Consider the following 24954-nt stretch of genomic DNA (forward strand, 5'->3'; position numbering starts at 1 on the left):
CTTGGTAAGAACAGAAACTATTTCCAAAAAATGTAAGGAAACAATTTTCCTAGTACAGACAGCCTGATTATGGATTTTTTGTAAGTTTTCACAGATTCACTAAAATGTAACTTGATTTTTAAAAGTAGAAACATGGCCCAATTAATTTCTCCATTAATTCATTTGTTCTACAAAGCTTTGATATTTTTTTCTAAAGATTTTATGTAGGACAGTTAGAAAGAAAAGCTCTGCACTCAAGATGGATAATTATTTTGTTCACTAATTTTTCTAAATATAAAGCTATACTAATAGTAGGAAAATTACAAAATTATTATTAACATAGTTATCTATGAAACTAAACTACCCTTTGGCTAGATGACTATTTTTTGAGTGTCTTCCAACAATAAATCTTGATTTTCACCAAAAGTTTTATAATCACAATATTTTAATTTTCATAGAATATGAATTTACTTGCTCTCAGTAAACTAGTTGTCATCTAAAATAAATAATTATCACTTCTATTTCTAAAGTGAATAGGAACAAAATTAATTCAGAGACAGAGGAAATCATTCACATTTCTATAAAATGTTGAGAACATTTGACTTCAAAAGGTGTAACACTAGAACAACCAGGACACTGTCAATCCAGAGGATTTATGTATCAGTGCAGGCTTTGAATTTCATGCCAGATACTAATCTTGGTGAACACTTGTGGAAGATGGGATTTAGTTTGGTTTTATGTATTGAAATGAATAATTTCCATTCAAGGAAATTACCACTCCTTCTCTATAGTATAAAGCTATTTATGTATACTTATAGGATAAAAACAGATAACTTGGAGATTACAAACATGTTTTTGTGCATGTGTGAATTTCAGACATTATGTTGGTTTATGTTATGTGTGTTACAAAATAATTTTTGTGCATGTCATTGAATTTCCTTGGTAAATTTATTGAGTTATAAAAATCGAATACATTTGCATATGACTTGGAATCTACGTTTGATTCACCTACTTTTATGTTGCAGTATAAATCTAACAATTAATAAACTATGATCTTCTTTATTTTTGATCAGCAAAAAATAAATCATCTGGATTAAAAATTTTAGAGACTATAAAGTTTATAGAAAAAACATACTAATATTCATTTAATATTTTATTAAAAAAGAATAGCATAAAATTGATTCTATAAACTATTTCACGTGTATCTGCAACAATCTGGTGCTAGAAAAAAATTCTAATTCATAGTTCTTCAAAGATGAAAAATAAAGTCAGTCACACGACATAAATGGACTACTAATGATAAATAATAAAACACTTAATTTTCTTTAGTGAATAATGATAACAAAGTTTGGAAACATTTAATGTCATATTTATTAAAATTGAACTAACAAAATTTGATTTCAATGTTTTAATGAGAATGAGCTACTAATGTCTTAGCCAATCAAATGTTGATTCTGAAATTATTCCAAATTGTTTTTTAAATTAAACTGGCAGTATTGTATTTATCATGATGTCTGAAATTCTTATGAGGGATTTGGGACTTGAACACTTTGATTTTCTTAGTGTAACATTATTTGCTGTATTTTTAATGTACTTTGATTTGATCATTCAGTCAATATCGAAGTCATAACTTTTTGAGTAAATCAGTCTCCAAACAGATATTGGGTGCCTACCAAAACATGCATTAGGGGATTTATTGAGGAAATCCCTTCTTCCTAATTTTTCTCCCAAAGCAATAGACATTCAACATATACTTGTTTAACAAAAGCCATGTAATGTACTCACGTTCTCAATACATTCATCTCTAGTCATTTCCAAACTGCTCCTATTCTACTCTCCAAAGGCCCTGCTCTTCTGACTCGCTTGTCCAAGTTGCTCTGCTCCACTCATACTAGCAGAGCATACATTGCTCAGACTATTTTATGGTTCTGTTATTTACTCTGACATCTTATGTTCAAGATAGTATTATATTAACACTACTATGAGAGAACAAATCTCAGCTACTCTATTCATGTAATAGAGATGGAATAATTTAGGGTAGAAGATGTTCTCCCATCACAGAAGGATACTGTTAAAACAGAAATTAAAGAAGTGGAAGAAGACAGCATCCCATTGGAAGGGAGGAAAAGAATACTCAGTGAGCTAAGTTACACCTCAATTAACAGACCTTTGAAACACAGAAATTAGTGTTGTCACAAAGCAGAAATAGCAAAGGCAGCCAAAGCAGGAGAGAAAATGCGTGCCGTCACAACTAAGAGAACTGTGCTAACACACATACGCCGGAAGCACGAGTGGATTCCATGATGCTCAAGGACTGGAATTTTGATGGCAAATGAGACGTTTTTTTCAGAGATTTTCTAAAATATTAAAAATACTTTGAGGGTAATAAAAAATAGGTTTTTAAAAATCTATTTAGAGATTATGTGAGTTATCCCCATACCCAGTTACCCCCTTTTGTTCACAGCCAAATTTCTAGAGGTACTAGTCCATAAAATTAATACCTGTCTCTTTAAAAAAAAATATTCCTCCACTTTTAATCACCAACAATTTCCAGTGATAATAGAAATGTGCTCCAGAAATATGGCTACTAATACCACCCCTTGCTCTTTCCTTTGGTAAAGGTCACTAGTGACCACCCAATTAACCAAGAATGGGCACGTTCCTGTCATTGAACTTTTTGTACCATTGATGGGTTGAGTACTTACTTGCTTCTTTTCAAATATCTGTTTTTCTTCCGTTTCAATGCTTTTTTGCTCCAGTACTTCTCCAGGGTGCTGCTTTTTCCTGACCCCTGCCCTGTTTTGTTGGTTACTCCTTACTTTCTGTACTGTCTTTGCTAATTTAAAAAAATGCCTCGCCCTCTGTTTGTTTTATTGGCCCTTTTTTGCTTTCCAATTCATTCTTGTCAATTCCAAGTTAATTCACACTCTGGGTGACCTCAACCACTTGCATCAGTTCAAATACCAGGAATGTCTTCCCTTTCTTTCATTCACATAGCCCAACAAATTCACCTTCTCCACATTTAACAAATACAAAAATAATCAGTAATTCTTCTCTGATGAGTGAGTCTGTTTAAATGTGTAACTACTCTTGCAGCCTTCATAAACATTATTTACCCTCAATACTGTCTACTTATTTGTTTGACTTTTCAGAGTTCCATGTGCTTTGTGTCTTTCCCTTTTCTTAATTACATTTAAAATTAGATGACATGTTTAACTTATGTGTTCACTTATATAATTCATAAACAATGAAATTTATTTGGGGTGATAAAAATGTCTGAGATTTGACAAAGATATTTTTAACAAACTCCTGTCGTCAGAGCCCCAGTTCTTTTTAAATTATAAACACACAAACACACACATGCACACACATACAAAGACATTAAGAAAGGGAATATATTACATTATTAGAAAATAACAGCCCTCATCTATTTTCAAAATTAAGACATTTTTGTTAATAATGTGGCTTCCCATTATTCAAATTTAAGTAAGAATGCTTTAAAGTGAGACCATCACATTTTTATAATGAATTAAAACTAGCTTTACAGTCTTTTAAAATTGTTGGTTAAACCCAGGTCTGAATCTAAGCCTAACTGTACAATATTATAAAAAAAAACAATATTCTAAAATTAAAATATGCATGTGAACTATAGATATTAAGATGAAATAAAGACTAAAAAATCTATTTTATTATCCCATTTTACTAATTAACAGATAATCCTTTCCAACAAAACCCCAAATAAAATGAGTTTAATGAAGAATGAGTTTAATAAATACATGGCATTCCTTTATGAGATAGTTTAAGAATAATAAGTAAATTTTGTTCATGGAAGGTAATGGCCAGGACTAATAATGTTCTCCCAGACAAAAAGTGTCTTTTTTAACTTTAGATATGCCTTTTATTCCAACCAGAAACATAGGTTGTAGATAGAAACCATGACTTTCATTTCTTTCTTAAATCTATATTGAAAAGGTAAAGTAAAAATTAAAGATATTAATAAGCTGCCATTGATAAAAAAGAGCAAGTGTTGACCTAAAATTATGATGATTTAGTATCTTCACTGATTGATTATGACTTGGCTCTCCTCTTCATTTAACCAATGAAGGTTGAGAAAAAGAGCTTATTAACATTGAATAAGAAAAGCCTCCAAGCGTGCATCGAAGATCATACTTTGAAGGAATGTAGAAATGTCTGACGCATATAATTTTTCCCTAACTGGATATATATAACATGAAATAAAACCTTAATTATCTTTGCATTTAAAAAATATAAAAATTTAGTTATTTGATATTTTAAAATACTTTTTAATGCCAAAAAGGGTCCACCTTACCTATACCCAATATTTATGTATTTGCCATACTAGCTTGTGATTTCTGCAATGATTTATTGACTTTTGTGTTTACTATTTCTTTCCTGAGCCCTGAGCTTGTTTACCTTGTGTTTAATCTCCTACTGTCTGTTGTCATATAATCTAATTTTTAATTCTTATTTTTATTTTGAGCTTTCATTTTAAAGGGGATGATAATAGTGTAAGCGATTGCACTTCTAATGTACTTAGTATTTACCAGATACAGCCTAGAGCACTTTACTTCCATCAAATTATTTACTTCTTGTTAAAAACCTATTATTATCTTTTTCATTTTGCCAACAAAGAAACAAAAGAGAACTGGAGAGCAATCTTCCAGGTCATCAGCCAATGAAATGAAAAACTCGACTTGAACCTGTGTGAGAGTCCATGTATTAAACCACCGCATTTAACTTTTTTTTTTAATAATGAAAGATACGTTAGAAATGTACCTTTTCTCCCTGGCTTATTTTCCTGGCTGGTGTGTAGTCTGCATGAGTGTGTGTGTGTTTTAGAGAATTCCTTTTGTTTAGCTCTATGGTGGTTCTTTTATGTTGATTACTCATGTTTGAGTGAAGCAAACTTTATAAAGCTGGGTTTTTTTAGACTCCTGAGTGAAAGAGTAGAGGAATCTACTTGAGGAATTGAGTAGGCAGCTTGAGTGTAGGAAAGGAGGCTCTGAACTCTTTCCCCCTAATCTGCTTTGTTCTTTGACCTGGGTTTGGGCAGTCTTTGGAGGTTGATCATCGTCTTCAGTTGAATGTTATCAGCAGCTGCAAACCCACTCCCCTTCCTCCACCACTTTGCCGTGTTCATACCCTGTTTTCTGCTGTGCCCATAAATTTCCTTCAGGCAGCATGTCCCTAGTGCTGTGAGATGGAGAGCCAGATCCATGGATCTTGACATGACTTCAGAACTTCTTTTTTCGAGTGAGGAACAGGAATGTACTTCAGAGAAACTGGTGCTGCGTGAAGTCTGTACAAAGGGGAATCAGCTCCATGATTTCACCCAAATTCCACTGTATCTGAAGCTGTTTTCACTTTTGTGGGCTGGGGTTGTAGCTATTTCCTACTTTCACTAAAGACAGTTTTTATTTGTCTTTGGTTTTGTCTGGGGCAAAGGAGGCGAATGGGGACGTTCTCTTCTATTCTGTTTTTGGCCTGTGGCGAGACGTGTTCTTCTACTAATGTGTTAGTAATACATAACTTCAGAAAGGCTTATGAATGACCTCCAAATCCTCAACCTCAAAGACTCTATTCTGAACTCATTTATGGCATTTGATGATGTCTGTCTGTTCTCATTCGAAGTTCTGTTGTTGCTTGGCATCAGTCAGAACCATTTCTCCTGCCTCTTGTGTTTCTGGTTATAACTTTTCTATCTTGCTTTTTGTCTGTTTCCTGGCCTCTTTCAATGCTAGCATATTCGTCGGGCTTCAACCTTTGGCTCTCTTGGCACGTTATGCCATGCACTTCACTTCAGAGATTTCATTCTCCCTAATCAAACAGATGCTTCACCTAGGAGGACGGCTCCTTCACCTATAGTTTCAGTCTACCTTGCCTGCTATTCATTTCTACCTTTATCCTACCGCTCCCAGACACTTCAGGTCGCATAAGTGCCCCTTATCATGTTATAAAGGGATCCAATTCTTTCTACAAATTTGTTCCTTCTTTCTTATTTTACATTTTGGTTAATGATATTGCTTTCATATCAGGTAACCAAGTCAAAATAGCAGGCTCTCCCTAGCGTTCTCATTTCCGGCATCCTGTTCTTATATGACCCTCCCATGGGTTCCAACTTTGTGATGTCAACCACCTCTCTTCCTTCTCTACATTGCGTATGCCACACTGCCTGAGTTTAAGTCATCATCAAACACCATCTACTCTAATGCAATTATCTCCTCATTTGTCTCCCAGCATCCAGCCGACACTCCTCTGAGCCACTGCCTCTCTTACTATTATTAGAGGGATCTTTCTAACATTCCAATTTGATCGTGTCACTCCCAGGACTTACTACTGATGTGATTTAACCTCTCTGTTTTTCAGTTTCTTCTGCTACAAAATACAGACAACAGTAGTACTCCCTTAACAATAGTAAATGTTTTAAAAATTGAGTGGAATAAGTTAGAAGTGCCTGGCACACAGTAAGTGTCCCCCAAATGTATACAATTATTAGAGATGCCCCGTGTTTTCTCAGACTCAGCTTCTTTCAGGTTTCAGATCATGCCAAACTCTGTCTCATCTCTGTAGCACATTCCTACATGCTTTTCCCTGGAAATCCTTCCCTCTTTCTTCAACTGAATAATTTCTAGTCATCTTTTGGGTCTCAACTTATCCTCACTTCCTGAACAACGACAGCTTTAGAGGTAGTAGGTCCAGAGTCATTACTGTGTGCTTCCAAATTATCCTTCACATCCTCAATCTGCCGATATCTTTAAGTAGATGTTAAATATTGTGAGAAACTAGCACAGTATCTAGCATGTGGCAAAGCTTTAAATATTCCTGAGTGAAGAAAAAAAGATGCACTTTTGAAGGGTACAGAGTGTAGGCCTCTATAATGGTCCACATTACTTTTTTAATGTTAAGTATGGCTATTTGTAATTTCACCCTCATCGCCCTCATGATATATCACTGCAGCTCATTCATTTGCCGCATCCATTAAGAGAACTCAGTTCAGTGTGCTCCTAGTTCTGGCTGCTCTGATTCTCTGGACTCAATCAATGGAAATGAATTTCTGCCTGCTTTGGGTCATTGCTAATATATTTCTTCCAGTATAGCACTTTCACAGTACTGAAGTTATTTGCTTACATTTATTTATATATATCCAACTATCTTGTTAATCTGTGAGGCCCTTTTATTATTAGTGTTCTATTTTCAGCACCATAATGGTTATTCTCAGTTGCCAATTCCTTCCCTCAATTCTCTTTCTTTGCTCTGTCCTGTGTCCTTGAAGGTGACTGTGGACTGCATGATCTGGGCTTCCTTCTGTCCAGAGTCCCATTGACTTCAGCCAGAGGGAAGCACAGAAAGAAGGTGGCGGTGGGAGAGGAAGGCCCATGTACTTGGACTCTTGCTATTTACCAACTTCCTGCAAGATTGCAGGACCACAGGTCCTGTTTGGAGTTGTTCCTTCATCCCACCTTCAAGGCTACAAATTTAACCAGATTCAGATTATACCATCTTTTTTTCTTGCTCCTCCAAGTCTAATGGTAAGATTAATGCCTTTCTGATTTTACACTGTTTCTAATCTTGGAGATCTGAAAAAAACATTCTTGACTTTTATACTTTTATTAACTTTGCCTACATTTCTGCAAATCATTTCTAAAAATTTACTTTAAAATCCCAGCTGGGAATTTCCAGGCTTCTTTCGACTGAAGAGAGTATGTTTGAAAGTAAGTACCTTGTAGTTCGAGGCACACAGAAAATGCTAAAGAGAATTTATTAAACAAGCAATCAAACTGAATAGGTAAATGAATGGATGCTTAATTCACTCAGCGTATACTTTTCCAGTGAAAATATTGTCTTTATCTTGCTTGATTAAATAATCTGCCCAAGTAGGTAAGATTAGTAGTAGCCAAGTATTATGAATCTTTGAGAACTTAATCCCTACTATAATAACAAAGTACAATGGCCAACAAAAATATTTCAATGAAGCAAAATAATGAATCTCTAACTTTTCACATTCAGTAATACAGTTCCTTCTTCTATAAAACTGCAATCATGAAACTATATGATTTTTTTAGAGAGTAAACAGAGGAATATCTTGTTACTTGAGATACATATGCAATAATATACAAATTTGGTGCCAGAGAAAATTTCCCTTTAATGTTATGGTCTAAGCTGAAGTATCAGTGTTAGGCAAAAGATGTTAATTTTTAACATAAAATGCATCTGCTAAAGTTTATCTTTCAAGCTGCGTATCTCTTAAGTTCATGACATTAGAAAAGTAAGCACATTGATAGATGTTTCATAAGAACTGTAAATTATCTCAGTGGAGTATTAGATCAGCTTATATATGCAAGTAAATAATTGCTTACAGAGAGAGCAACCAGGGGAAGAGGAATGTGAAACGATCAAGAAAATACGACAGATGAGAAGGAAGAGACACCTTTCCTGAAATCACTGCCCAAAGCACAGATTTGAAAATGGTATTAGATTTCCTGGAAAAATAGAAAAAATAACTTTAAATAATGCTTTAAGGGTTTTAGAGTTTTGTGCTTTTGCTTCTGAAAGAATACTTTATAGTGTTCTATATTCGAAACACAGACTGATTTTTTCCAAAAGGGAGAATAATATTTCTGATGATTTGGCTAACATAGTAATTCAATAGATGTTTTAAGGTGGTTGTTTTATTTTTAATAACTGAGGATAGTTGATGAGAGCCAAGGGGATTCTACTACTGAAAAACAAAAACACACATATACATAATATATATATGTAGATCTATTTCTTATTATAGACTGGATTTCTATACCATTGTATTTATATTACAGAGGGCGATTTTTCCCATAAAATATTTAAAATGTCTGTCATAGAAAATGGCATCCCGCAAGACCCCATACAGATATACAAGCTATTTTTTGTCACAACAACTACTTTAGAAAAGAATATCCCAAGGAGTGAGAAGGCAATTGCTGACTATTTTTCTTTTATCTCTTGCTCTCTTTTTAATTTCTACTCGGTGGGCATCTCCCCTGTAAAAGATTTTTAGACAAAAATTATATTTGTCGTTATCCTGTTTTCTTGTTACCAGTGAGTAGCTATGGTATCTATAGTAACTTAGACAGGCACATTTTGTTTGAAAAGAATTAGGGGAAACAATAAAGTAAGTTTGCAATTAAATTATATTTTTAAAGAAAAGGTTATGCAAGGTAGATTTATCCAATCAAGAAATAGGTATACAGATTTAGATATTTCAATTTAAAATTCTCAACATATTTAATGAAAGAATAGGATTTTGCTGAGTTAATATTTGCTAGAGGAAACTAATTAATAGATTTCAGGAATCTTGTCTTGCTCTCCCTAAGATGATGTGAGGTGAATAAACCAACCAGTAATAAAGGTGATCATTTAATAGTTTATAGATTGACACGATTCTTGTGAAGGTTAAATTTTCTTCCACTAGTTTTTTTTTCTCTTGTTAAATTTCTTTGTACCATTTTCTACAATGTGTTCTCTGACAAGTCATTGGTGCACACAGGCAAACTGCCCATAAATTCACCCCATAAATATGTGCTCACATTCACGTGTATGTAGAGACAGTGGTTTTGGCTCTGAGATGAAGCGATTTCAAGTTCATCTGTTTAAGAAGGACACTTTCACTCTCAGCTGTTAAAATGCAGTGCAGTAAAGATCCTCAGAGTGGAGCTCGACCACAGCCTACAGCATAGGATCTTAGGGCCCTACCACCTTGGTGCAAGGTCATTCAAAATCCCTCCCTCTGTTTTTCCCTTTCTCCTTTATCCAATTGGGAATTCAACAATATAATCTTGAGTGGAGTCTTCAGACTATACCATTAGCTTATTGAGCAACTGCACCTGCTTTTAAATTTTAATGATGCATTTTTAATATGATAAATGTAGTATACTTGAATGGTTTTATATGCAGGTCAGATAAACTATGATTTTTTTCTACTCTTCGAATATTACTTTCCGAAGAATAGGCTTATAATTGTCAGGCTTATATAGTTACAGATGTTCCTGTGGCTTAAAAATGACTGCTGTTTTGTCCCAGTGAACAGAGAGTAGACGTTGGAAGCAAGTGTTTTAAGAATTTCATGAATTGAGGCATTTTAACCTGAATTGAAAAGAGTAAAACAAATATGTTTTACTGATACTCTTGCTAATTGTGTTTAAGGAAACTTTAGTTACTGAAACAATGTAAAGAAGACATGTAGAAGTAACCATGGAAACTATTCAGGAATCCATTTTCTTTTTTTTTTTTCATGGCTTGGGGAAACAGAATTTGAGAAGGTTTGATATGGTAATTACCTGATTGAAACAGGAAATCAGATTTATTTAAAAGTTGGGATCTTCTTGCACATCCTGACACCTTTAATCTTACAGCTCCACGGGGAACTTACGATGACCCAAAAGCAGAGATAGGAGAAAATAGTTCTACTTTTTTTGAAAGGCTATTTAATCTGCAAAGTGAAATAGAAGATTGAGGAGGAAGATTGAGGCAATTTCCCAGGTAATTAAAAAAGTTCCTTTAAATTACCTCAATTATCTGGATACTTCACAAGATGTCTGATTTGAATTAATAGTATATTAAACTAATTTCTGTAGTTTATGTTTTTAAAAAAACATTCCTTCGCAGAAATAATTACATTTTTAAGTGCCATTTTTTTTTTTCTGGAGATTCAAAAATTTCTACCATTGGTTAAGAAATATTTTATATTTACTGAATAAGGAACATTCCTCTTTTGCTTTAAAATGGTTTTTCTGTTCTTTCTGATATGATTGCTACTCTATATACATTTTATTTTCCTGTAGCTCTTTCGGAGCATTGAATATACTTTAAAACTGCTTAAGTGGCTAAAATCTGAAACAGTCACGTTAAGATAGTCTTTGTTAAAAGGTAGGGATAGAAAGGATCAGAAAGCATTAGTGTTTCTTAAAAAGAAGCATTAGCAAAATCACTTTAATAAATCTAATGCAATATTACAGTAGTTATAAAAAATGGCCCAATTTGGTCTTTGCTTTCTTATAAAATACAATAGAAAGTCCTATTGAACTTGTAGAGTCAGATCCCCCCAAATCACACACACGCACACACACAATATGCACACATTCGTATCAGAATTACTCATATGCACACAAAGTTTTGGATAGTGCAAGCAATAATACAGGAAAAAAGCCAAATATATTCAATGTATACATAGAAATAGAGTGAGAACATAAAACTTATATGCTAAAGACTTTTGGATGCTCTGGTGAGAAAATTCCCACAAAGAGTATGCGTTTAGTAATGATTTGTTTAACTCAACCGTCATCTTATATACAGCCACTCCTATCTCTTTCTCTCCGTCACAGAATTTGGCGATGGTTCAGTATGAAGTAAACCCTGAAATTAATTTAATAAATTGTCTGACCCACAGCAGTAGAAGGAATCAGGAAATTAGAAAAGACTAACAGTGTGCTGAATGTCACCTATGCCAGTATCGTATGACACCCATTGCAGTTCGTGAGATATTAACAACAAATTATTTGTGTTACTATACGGATGCATTTTAAATCATCTTATATATTGAAACAAATTCATTGATTGTGCAAACCGCCCAGTCCTAGAAGACAAGATCAACCTTTTAGCAAATGGCTGAATTGGAAAGTCGTAGGGGTGTGATCACCCTCCTGATGAGAAGGGATCTGGGTTCCAGGCATCCGTTAGGTGCAAACATGGCAGGTGGACCTCTTTTCTCTCACTTGAGTGAGAAAAAAATCTTCAAAATCCTCAAATCCTCAAAAATACTCAAATCCTTGAGTTGATGATATCAAGGATTTTTTCAGCTCTAAAATTCCTTGAAAGTGATGTTCTTTTTATTTCTAGTACTGCACTTATCAGCCAGTAACATAGTAGATCATCGGTGGATTTTGTCATCCCCAGCAGACTGTGCACTCTTCCCCAGCAGGGATTGTAACTTTCATTTCTGGAACCTCAGAGCTGAGCGCCATGCATGGCACAGAGTGGGAATATGATAAGATGTGATGAATTTATACAACCACCATGATTCTTCTAATAAAGATAAATAGCTTGGTGAGTATCAGGCTAACGGTCTCTGAGGAGGCCAACGAGTTAACCATGTGGTGATTCATTTTCACTGTAGAGAAGGGGTAAACTGTGTCCCTTACTGGGAATAAAAATAAAACTGCATTCTCAATTCATGTACACAGAGTCCTTTAAAAGAGTGGACTTCAGCAAGCATCTTAGAGATTATGATTAGTATATGTTATACAGAGACCGCAGATGAGATTACCCCCTGGAGAGGAGGAAAAGATGAAATTCTGGGCCCGTGTGTACCCTGGCCTCTTTGCTGAGATTACAAATATGTGCACGTTTGCTTCTGTGTGCTTTTGAACATCAATTTAGTAGGAGCTGAATTGAGTCCAAAATCTATTTCTATTCTGGCAGTATAGCATGCCAGAGCTTCTTTATGTGCTTTTGGCGTATGTTCAATTACAATTAATTCTTAAAAATAATATTTCAGTTCCACTGGTTTGAAGACATGAAGTCTCACCAATGTTTATTTGCACAAACAAGGGCCTAATCCATGCCTAAAGCACGATGAAAGTGATGACTGATTTAGAGGTAGTGACAAGAGGAGGTAAGAATTGTCAAGGATAACATATGACTCTGAGAAGCTATTGTATTTGCAATGTAATGTGATTTAATGTAAATGTGATATTATTAATATCCAATTTATATGCTTACTGCTACCTGAAATTACATTTCTAATTTTCTTCTTTTGTGTTTTCTTTTTTAAAATTTATTTCAAAATATTAAGGGGGTACAAATACTTTAGGTTACATGGATAGTTTTTATCATGCTTAAGTTCTGCATGTAGGTGTGCCCATCACCCAAATAGTGTTCATAGTACCTATTTGGTTTATTCCCTCCCCTCCTCCCACCCATTGATTTCCACTAAGTTTTACCTCGTTTCTTTTGAGTTTTCAACATCCCCATTAGAATATTATCTTCCTTTTCGTATGTATACTGGATCCCTGATACATAGTAATCACTTAATAAATTATTCATTAATTCAGCCATTCCCCCAGGAATCTGTGGAATGCTTATTTGTGTGTAATATTGTTCTAGTGATTTGGTAGGTTAAAAAGAAATCATAAAGATGCCCACTCATGTCAAAAAATGATCCTTAGATCATGTGTAATAATTAGGAAAGCATGAGAGATAATTTATAGTAAAATTCAGAAAAATTATACAAAATGATTCTTTTTTTTGGTGAAAGTATTAATACAATCAAGAGATTCAAATGGCTGACTAACAGATTTCTTCATGTGGGCCCTGGAGCTTGAACATATCCTTGAATGAAGCTTCAAATATACAAAATAAAATTTATAGTGACCATGAAACACGAAGTGACTAGATGCCCTGCCTCTTGGGACAGTGAGGAATTTTTTTCTCTCAAATGTGTAAATGAAAAATAATTTGGAGATTAGCATGAGTACCATAATGAAGGTCCTTAAAAAGATAGAAACATTTGTTCCTGATTTAGCAAATAAGTGACATAATGAAGGTAGAATTTTAGGAAATGAATCTAGCAGTGATATTTGGGATGAGCTGGAATGGTGGGGAGTCTGAAACCTGTGTGACCATTTAAGAGATCATAGCAGTAATTCACATATCAGATCACAGAAGCATAATGGCCTGGTCAGATGTAGGAAGACAGACTTCAGAAGACATTATAGGAAAAGAATCAAACTTTTTAAAGTAATTGGAATACTCAGGTCACCACAAAAGTTTTGAGACAGACTGTGTCATGGTCCATTATTTCACTTCCAAGAAACACAGTTGACAGCGTCCTTTCTTTCTTTTTTTTTTTTTTTTGTATGTTTCAGGACATTTTTTTTTATTATTATTAAATCATAGCTGTGTACATTGAAATACTCATGGGGCATCATTCACTAGCTTCACAGACTGTTTACCAAGTTTCACATATACCCTTGTAAGATGCACCGCTGGTGTAATCCCACCAATCCCCTTCCCTCTACCTACCTCCCCCCTCCCTCCCCTCCCTTTTCCCCTTCCCCCTATTCTTAGGTTGTAACTGGGTTATAGCTTTCATGTGAAAACCCCAAATTACTTTCATAGTAGGGCTGAGTACCTTGGGTACTTTTTCTTCCATTCTTGAGATACTTTACTAAGAAGAATATGTTCTAGCTCCATCCATGTAAACATGAAAGAGGTAACAATATCCTTTCTGATTCACCCATGCAAGTTTCAACTCGTTTGGTGTATTGGTGTTTTGGGGAGGGCTTCATTTGTTTCCGTCTGTGTTGATTTTATGTTTCTTGATTTTTATGTATCTCAAAACTTTCATAATGACCCATACAGGTGATGAAGGGGAAGGGTTAGAAGGTTTTAATTCATAGTGAGAAGGAGTATATTGTGTCTCTTGTTAGGGAAGTGTGGAGGGAGAACTAGTTTGAGGGAAAGGACAGAACTTGATTTTGAGTAGACATAGGGATCACTTTGTGGCATATGCTTGCCTTCCTTATAGAGCATTAATCCATTCAATGTTACTTATTGAGCACAGCCTTGTGACAGGTAACATGCTAGCCAATAGGGATCCAAAATGATAAAAAAATAAATACATGTTCCCTGCCTCCAAGGAAGGAAGTGAAGTCCAGCAGAGATCTTTGGGGAGTGGGTAAATTAGGCCAAAGAGAGGAGAAAATGTCTGAGACAAGAAGCCTGAGGGTAGAGAGGACCTGGCATAGTCAATGGACTAGATGAAGCACAGGGGTGTGTTCTCCTCAATCCAATGTAATTCTACTTTTGCGCCTTCATCTTGATGTATGTGGATCAGACTAGTGCACAAAAAGTGGATCTGTTTCTTAGGGGGAAATTGAAATAAGTACACTAATTACTTTTTTAAATTAAATCATAGCTGTGTACATTAATGCAATCATGGGGTACAATGTGCTGATACAATTTGAAATATTTTTATCCAAACTGGTTAACATAGCCTTCATGGCATTTTCTTAGTCATCGTGTTAAGACATTTATATTCTACATTTAGTAAGTTTCACATGTACCCTTAATTACTTAAATATAATGAGTATATGCATAGGTCATGGTAACAGAAGTTTACATAAAAAATAAATAACTCCAGATACTTTTGGTCAAGAAAGATTCAATGAGTCATCTGTCCTTTTCATGGAAGTGGCACTACATGGTCTCCTGGTTATTTAAAGGTCTGTTTTCACTTACTGTACTTGGAGAAAAGTGTAACAGACTTTCTGTACTTGTAAAGGTAAGTCCCACACAATGCCACCTGATATGGTAACTATGAGGAAGGAAAAACAATTTGCAAGTGAATTGCCGGAACCTTCTGTACAATAAGAGATGGAGAGCCAAGTTCATGATCTTTGGGGTTGAAAGCTAGGGAATCCTAATACAGAGGACTTGGATGGCCAAGATCTAAGATATAGGGCACAGAAGATACTGTTGGCTTCAAGGAGAACTTTAACCAGCGACTTGATCATTATCCAAGAACCTAAGTATTGAGAAGGAGGGCAGACCTGATACCTGTGGGTCTGGGCCCTTTAGGACTAAGAACACATGGCATTATTGTACTTATAGGAAAACAACTCCAGGTGTGAATGTAAACTCAGCACAGCTCAAGGCCTGGAGCAGTAATGGAAGAGGATCCGCTAGACAACACAAGATCAATTTTCCACAACGATGTATGTGGAAACAACAGTAGTGAAATAAGCAGATTCTCCCCTTCTTTCTTGTTGAGGGGTTTAGAAAGTGAATTGACCTAATTCAGGCCGATCAGATAATCAGAGATCAAAGAAACCACAAAGGAGACTGAACTTCCTGCTTAAGAGAGTGATGTTCAGGTTTTCAAAATATCAACAAGAAGAGCAAAGGAGTTGTGGCTACAACCTCCTCATAGGATTGTTCTGAAGATTAACCAAATAATACCTAGTACTTAAAACAGTGCATGGTGTAGGTTAAAAACTCAATGCTGAAAACTTGATTTGGTGAACTGGCTCCTACTGGAAATATATTGATAAATGTATTCACTGAAATACACTCCTCTCAGTCGAGAAACTACTTGGGAAGCAAAATTATCAGAAATTTTCCTGATGAATATGAAATAGAAACAAAGACAAGTTGGTCTTAAATTTTCTTAGCTGAGACACCTGTGTGAATGATAAGGCACCATGGTAATTAAGACTATTCAATCCAAGACTATTCTCTATACCCTGGACAGCTCCTGTGTGGGCAACACTAATGCTTATCTCTATCCCTTTTCTCAACATCTGAGGCTGGGAACTTACTCCCACTTTCATATTTCTTATTTTTCTTTCTTATGATACACTAATACATTCAACCAGGAATTGTCTAGGTTCATAGACCTAGAATCAATCCTGTGTGTATGAAGATTAATCTTAGCATTATGAGGCATGCCTTCTAAATGGCGTCTTAACATATCCCATTTTGTGACCACTCTTCCACAGACATGGAAAAGAGCAAGAAGAAAAAAGCTGAGATGAGCAAAAAGGTGAGTGCAGGAAGGGCAGTGAGAGCTTACCTTTTCTGAAGTAGTTTTTAAGTCATCAACTTATTAGGTGGGCTTGAGGGAAAGTCTTGCCATACAATACGATAGAGCTTCCGGTGGTGGCCCTTTGGGATGTGTCCCTGCATCGTGCTTCATTTGATCTGGTTGTAGGTGTGCACCATTATTTTCTGAGGTCTGAAGAGGTTTGAGAAGTGTTTTCAATGTTATTGTCAATAATCTTCAAGAAAATTAGGAGTGAGAATATTATAGTTGGGAAATTATAAATTTTAGAAAAAAAAAGAAAAGGATACATTTTGAAATCTACAGGTCTGTAATCCCATTGTTTTTCCCTCATAGTATGCTGGAACAGTTAGCAATCAAAGAACGCAATGCTAGCAGTCAGCATGGATTGAAACGCCATGCCAATCTCATTTCCTTCCTGATAGCGTGGCTAGAATTGCAGATGAAGTAATTGTCTTAGAGTATATTTGACAATTGGACATGAAAGCATTATGGGTAAAATGAGAAAAGGGTGCCTGGATTGTATAAGAGGTGCCTTCACGACTAGATGACCATTCAAGCCCAAACATATATAAACCCAAGAGAAAAGTATTACATTTCATGTTTCAGTGGCAATTTTCCTTGCACAGAAAGACCTTGGGGAGGAAGAGCTCCAAAGTGGTAGCTCTTAAACAGAATGTCCTTTAGATTTTAGGGGTTTGAGGCTTTGCACAGATAGCTATATCACTTGGTTCTCCCACCTTCATACAGATTTTGTTATACAGCTATGTAAATAGCAAGAAAATGAATGTGTTTGATGAAAGGCATATTCTACCGTGTATGTGTGTGTGTATTTAGCACAAGCAAAAACCTGGCATGATGTGTTTCTATTAAATTTCTGTCTCAACATTGTATTTTTCTATTAGAACTTTAAAATGTTCTTAACTGGTGCTGTTCACCAGGATGCCAGGTTTGGTAAACACCCTTTTATCTGAGCCCCAAGGCAGAAGCACTTACGTAACTGGCACAGGGAAAAGGCTCCTGCTCACACTGACAAGGTCCATTTGAGATTTTCTGTAATCTTGGTTTTTTGCTTCCTTACGTATAATATAAGATCAGTAAGGATAAGAATGTTTTTTGTACTCCCTTGAAAACTCTATTACGTTACTTATGTAATAAGTTTTCAATTTTCATTGTTAGTTGCCCTGTTGGTGATAAATTTGTGTCTCCCCACCCCCACAACTGCCTATCCATTTTCCACTGGTACTGTTCTACAGTTGAGAAAAGTAGATGCCTTATGTTTAGAAAAAAGTTACACATTCTAAGTATTTTAATCTTCCAAGGAAGCCAAACTATTATCTTCTAGTTAAGTAAGCAGACAATGGATCAATAATGTGTCTTCTGAAATTTCCATAGGACATTATCTATCAACACTACCTCATTGACTAGAAATGACCATTTTTGTGTAAATGCTATAGCTGAGAGAGTCCCTCCTTGGCAGTTTTTTTTTTTTTTCAACAAAATACATTAGAAACGTGCTTTCAAGCAATAACAGAGATTTATTTCTCCCCTTTATTTTATGGAAGAAAGCCTGACTATACTGATTTCTCCCTTCAGGTTTCTGCCTGGAATAGGGAATGATAAAATACTTATTTTTGTATATTTACTGAAGTTGATTAGAACACACTAATATAAAATATCCCAGTTGCCGATTTCATGAAACAATTATAATTACCCTTTATGATTCCGATCTTCAAAGCCCTTTGCTTTTCAGGGTGGGATTATGTGGGAGGTAGAGTGTACAAATATTTGGGGTATTGGAAGATGAAATGACCTTTTTGTATTACTCACTTTTGAACCAGGTTTCACTTTTAACAGGAAAAAAGGACAAGGTGCATGGTAACGTGTGATGGTTACATGTATCAAATGTAGGTGTACCTTCAGTGGTCTCTGCTGTTTTTTTGTTTTGTTTTGTTTTACTGTTCTTATAAGTAAGGAGAAATGTTTGAATTAGAATGCTCTTAAACATTATCATTAAAAGATGCCCAATTTTAGCAGTATGACATAGAATTTTATACTCCTTGCAGGAAAGTAGGATTTTGTGGTACAGGATTAAAGGATAATAAAAGATGTTCCATTTATAGACACTGGGGAAGAAATGTGTGGAAAATAAAGCAACGGTTTGGAAGCACACATTCACACTTGCGCTAGGTGGTTTTATTTTGGACTGTATCCTAAGTGCAATTCTTTTTTTTAACTTTTAATATAAATCTCATTACATGGTGCAGATTAAGTACTTAAAAATCTTGAATTTGTGCTTTAACTTGATGGGCAATGAGTCAGAGTTTTCAACCTTTATAAATTGGATGTATTAATATGCAAGTGGAGTTAAATCCCACCTAGATGTCTGGCAAGCAGACAGATATTCCTGAAATTTAAAGATGAGGAACATTTAAAAGTTCAGTAGGTAGAGCTGAACAGTTTGACTCAGAAAAGATGAGTTCTGGACTTGTCAGAAGTGGTCTTGGAATGTTATATTTGATCAGCTATTTTGACTGTCAATCTCCCCTCCTTTTCTTTTATACAAAGAGTGCTAATGTTGCGTTCTAGAAAGAAGTGAAAATGTGGGGATGAATTATTTCATAAATGACTTGAAGATTCAAAAACAATCACAGAGCAAGTGCCCAGAAACTGTAAAGGGTGCAGCCTTCAATCACTTTTTTTCACTTCTCCAAATAGAAGACCTAAAAGCTATAGAGAGCTTTGTTTCCCCAACTGTTCTCCTCATGGACAAAATTTTGAAAAAAACAAAACAGTGCTCAAATTATGTTTTTCACACCTAATAAGGTGAGAAATTCTAGACAGGCCCAAGAAACATTTTCAGTGTGCTGGAATTTGATCTCTGTGAAATTTAGCAGCTTCATTGTGACAGTTTTAGCTGAATTGTACATAGTTTTCTCTTGCATTGTTTTAATCCTATTGCTAGCGTTTCTGTTCTAATAACACAGATGGCACCAAAAACAGACCAGTGAAAGCCTGCTTTCCTTTTTTTTTTTTTTTTTTTTTGAAAATTCACATAAAAACTTTTAAGTTAAAGAACTTTTTTGAAATGCAATGTTAGACGAACATTTCACAAAGATCAATTAGGGCCTTAATTTTAAAAGCAGAGAAAAGACATATCCATTGCCATTAAAATGTAACATTTACTGGATATCAATCAATAGTGAATTGTACTTGTAAAGTTTTTTAAAATGTGGGAATTCTCAAAAGTTGGGAATGTCTACCCAGAGTATTTGTGTGTTAGTAAGTTTTGATTTTATTGCATGCATATTAGTTAATTCTTCAAAGGTGTGTTAATTCCTTCAGGCTACTATGCATGCACAGCTGTCATAGTATTACCTTGATGCAATTAAGTAATAATCTCCATAGGTTTGTAATTTACTCTGAGGAAGCAACTTAATTCAGGAAGAAAATAAGACTAAATTTGCTGGATTATCTTGTCATTCCTTCAAGTCGGGATAAACCAGGGGTGGTGGCAGGAGGTAAATATTGTAAATTGAGGAAAGAAGATTGGACTGCATTCTAGGATTTTTTCTTCACCATTACAAGTTCACATTTCTACATCTTAGATTACTGCACTAGGTTCATAACCAGTCCCTTTGATTACATAGCTTATCTTCCAAATCTAATATATATGTCAATGTCAGATGTCTTTATAAAGACTGGTTTTTTCAGCTCAGAAACAATCCCTGGGACCTCTTTGTCTGAGATCCTCCACCATATGTACTATTTAGCTTTATCCCTCTTTTCTCTCAAAATCCAATTGGTCCACTGAACACTGAAAATAGCCTGAAGTTTGAATACCAAACTTGACACTCACTCATGTAGGCAAATTGCTTGTCTACTCTGGGCTTCCAATCCTTGTCTGTTGAATGGGGGTAAGACGATAACAGGTACGCCTCCTGGGGGCTTTAGTGAAAATGAAATGAATGAAAACATGTGAATACTCACAGTGATGCCTAGTATACAGTGAGCATACATTAAATGTACTACTACTACTTCTGTCTCTGTGGCTTCTTTCTCATTTCCATTCCTCCCCAAGGCCAGGATGAGATGTTGTGATCTATCATGGACATTGCATGATTATTAAAACAAAGGGTGACGCTCTGAGTTGCTACAGCGCGGTTTATTCTAATCATAATGCACATATCTCATCGCGTACCCTGCATCCTAGATATATGGATGCGTGTCTTTATCTTGTCCATGAATGGCTGAACCCCTAGGGACAGAAATGACATTCTATATGTTGTTGTGCCCATGAGTGCCGCAAAATAGCCATCGGGCATAAGAAATATTGAAGAATATCTCTTTAATGAGTAAATGTTTTAATACTATGTCTTTTAAAATGTGAATCTCATGTTAGTCTGTGACTAGATTCCTTTTGGTAGCTTGCAGTTTTGAACTTGTTTTAAATATTTCTCTAATAAACCATCTTTGCCAACATAGGTTTTTCAAAGACTTAATGAAACCAAGACCAGGATTATCTCTTTTGAAAGAAATTCTACTTCAATGTAACCGTATTTGTCCTACATGGTAGAATATGCATTTTGTGCAGTGTATTATTGTATAGAAGTCTTGCATATTTACCCAGAAAAAGAAGAATCCTTAAGAGCAAGGGTGATTTTATTTAAACTACTTTTCTCCTCATGAGCATTCTTATACACACACAAACACACATATTTAAAATATATTTAAAATCCACACTATGGTATTTGCCACTGAAAGTTTTTAACATTTCTGAAGGAGCCATTCCCTCTCTCTTCTCTCTTTACATTAATTTTTCCAGGCACCATATATTACTTAAATTTTAAGTTTCAAGAAAAATGTAGAGGAGTATATTTACAATATCCAGATATTCTTCATCTGAATTTCAGCCAAGAAGCAACTTATCATGCCACTGAAGCAAGATATGTCACTCTGGAATTTGATTTATTACATGCTTCAGTTCTTAATGGAACAGAATAAGGCAATCTACCATGATTGTTGCTCCGAGCGGAAGGTTAGGGAAGAAGTAATGCAAACAACCTCAAAATGAGGATGATGGAAACTATCCGCTTCTCTCTGGGCTTCTTGCTGACATCCGCCTTGGATCCTCGGGTCACTCAGAGCCAGATCATCTCAATCATCGGCCTCCTTATGTGACATCTGAACAAGCTGAAAAATTATTTTTTTTCAAATTGGAAAAATAAGTGGTTGCACAGCATCCTCTGTGGAAAATTTGGAAGTGTACTTTGTAAATATGAGAAATTCATGAGGCTCAAGTGATTTATATCCTCCTTCAAGAAAATAGGGATTGGGGTAACAGAGAACCTTCTTATAACTCATGCAACTCATTGCAAGGTCAGTAGCCAATAAAGACATCACCGTCCATGATTAATTGTGGATGGGCTCCACCCCCAACTTTCCTTTTATCCCCGAGACCTAGATAAATTCATGATGGGCCTTTAATGTCCCGGTTTTGTCCTTCTCAGGCATCTAACAAGGCATAGCAAGGGAGAATTAAAGAGAAGGTAATGTCAGGCTGATAAAATTTCATCTCAGAAGTAAAATGCCACTGATACTGAAGAGATGGTTTTGCAGGATGGGAAATAAAGAAGTAGATCATTTGACTGACGCAAGAATTACCCTAATGCACTAGTCATAATTTACAGATTTCTGCAGTTGTATACAGCATTCTCCTGATATCTCTTTCTGTGTGTATGTGTATTTATTAAAGCAGAACTTCTATTCTGACAAAATGCTTAAGTTCTCCATATGTCAGTCTTATTTGCAGCATGGAAGATAAAGTTTAGTAATATCCCCAAACGTTTGTGGCTCTCAATATAATTTCAATATATTATGTACTTCTTCTGATACATAAGTAACCCTCTAAGACAGTGGTTCTCAACCTGTGGGTTGCAACCCACAGGAACTATATTAAGGGGCTGTGGCATTAGAAAGGTTGAGAACCACCGCTCTAAGAGATGCATAGCATGTTACTATTTTTCTTTTATTAAATCATAGCTGTGTACATTGATATGATCATGGGGCATCATTCACTAGCTTCACAGAGCATTTGACACACTTTCATCACACTGGTTAACATAGCCTTCCTGGCATTCTCTCGCATGTTACTATTTAATGCCATTTTGCAGCTGAGGAAAATGAGGCATAAAAACTTGAATGATTAACCTATCATAGGCAGCAAAGTTAAACTATAGTAGAAGTAAAGATAACTATAATTCAGGTGTCCTTCTGTCTGAATTTGGTCCCCAAATTTGTTAACTCTTTGACAAGCATTTATTATGCTCAAAAGCCAATAGTTTGCTAAAGGAAGTTTGCTAAAAGTTCAGGTACTTGCCATCCCCTTGAGAAAAGTTGTACACAGAGGAGAGGAAAAAAATACATCTCTAAAACACGATTCTGCCCCTGAGTAGGTGAGTGGCATAAGGTTTCTAGGGTATGGTATCAAGGAAAACTCCAAGAAAAAAAGATAGCCATGATTCTACATATAAGAAATGAAGATGAATTTAAGGGCGATAGAGCAAAGAGTAGGGGAGAAGGCGGAGGGGATAAGGAGAAAGGCACTCTGAGCAAGAGTCAGGATGGTTGCTTAAAATACAGGTGCTGAAAGTTCTTGGACACCAAGAATGTTTAGTATTATATGGTGAAGCATTTACTGTGGGGTTCTGAAATATAATCTTCATATTGCCCCACATCTTCAGTAAAATTTTCTACATTTATATACTGTATACTTATATACCTACCCCAACCCTTTGGAATCAGTAAAAGAGGTTGTATTTACTATACACTGTTTATAAGAAATCAGACTGATCTGCAGTAATAGAAAGTATGAATAAAAGTGGTCATGAAAATGTAAACAGTTGGGAATTTGAAGGTTTTTCAGAGGAAAATGTGTCTTATTGGAGATAGAGGGATGTTATTCAACATTCTCACTCTGTATTCTCTTGTCCTTATAGTTACTTGTTTATTGTCTTTTCTGTTCTTCCTAAAATTCTCTTTCCTATCATAAAAGTTCTTTTTCAGTGGCCAACTATATATTTATGATATCAGCTATACAGTAAAAGCTAGAATCCTTGGAAGGGGAGATTAGAAGCCTAACAAATATGAAAAGTGTTTGCTTAGCAATGGAAGATCATGGGTGCAAAGGTGGAACTATTTCCCAAGCAACAGGCTGTTGTAGTTGATTGCTGGCTCTCTGTTCTTTGAAGAGGAAACTCTCGTTCTAGGACCTGAGAATGTCTAAATCTTTCCTTCCCTGTGATTCCTGAGAATTCCCTGGGGTCTTTTTTTTTTTTTCCCCCAGTTCTTCCTGTTGCATGGTCCCTTACCCTGACAATCAAATATTTTATCAATCCACACACACACACATAGAGGTGCGCACACACACACACACACACACACACACATACACACATATCCATTCAACATTTTGTGAGTACAGCAGACCTCACTGAACTTTGAAAGTTTGTGAGGCCTGTCATGGTGAACAACACTTTCCCTCTCCTTAGGTCCAGCCTCTCTTCCCACTATCTCCATCTCTTTTCTTTCCTCTCAGTCTCCAAAGTGGAAAAGACTCCCCTCTTATCTCATACATGGCAATGGACAGGCACATTTTTGTAACTTGAACATACCTTGGGAATATTATCCTGCATCCCTTAGTTGACATAAGTATTTGTTTCATATGGATATGAGTGTTCTCTAAAAGGAATTTAGATGGTAACATTTTCTCCAGTGTTTCAAGTACATAAGAATTTGGTCTGGCATCTGTATTACAGATACCTGAGACTATGCTTATCTAAAATTATAATTACCAGAACTCCTCTGATGATTTAATAAATATTCAGAACAGGCATATTCGAGAGTTAGAATTTAGTTGCCTGGCTTTTCTAAATAATACTCTTAGTTGTTGGCACCCTGGATAATATTTTAGTATATTCATTGACTCAGGATTTAACTAATTGGTTTAGAGAGAGGATAATTTAATCAAATGTGTAATTTATTTTAAAATGGTAAATTAATATACTCTGAACTTTTAAAGATTATCTGTCTATGAGAAATCCTATTTTAGAAATCCCTAAATCCAAACACAGTCACAGAATTAAAATAACATTTTCTCTTCTCTTTTCTTTCCTTCTTCTTTTTTTTTTTTTTAACTTCTGCATTTCATCTGTTTCACTGTGGTGCCAAATTGCTCTTCAAAACTTCCTAAGCCTATTTCAAAATTCTCACTAATTTCAAGTGATAACTAAAATCATTGGTTATAGATCTAGTGTCAAATAAGTCTTTATCTCTTCCTGTGGGCGGCTATCGTCTTGACTGAT

The sequence above is a fragment of the Nycticebus coucang genome, chromosome 15 (assembly GCF_027406575.1).
Source record: "Nycticebus coucang isolate mNycCou1 chromosome 15, mNycCou1.pri, whole genome shotgun sequence".
NCBI lineage: Eukaryota > Metazoa > Chordata > Mammalia > Primates > Lorisidae > Nycticebus > Nycticebus coucang.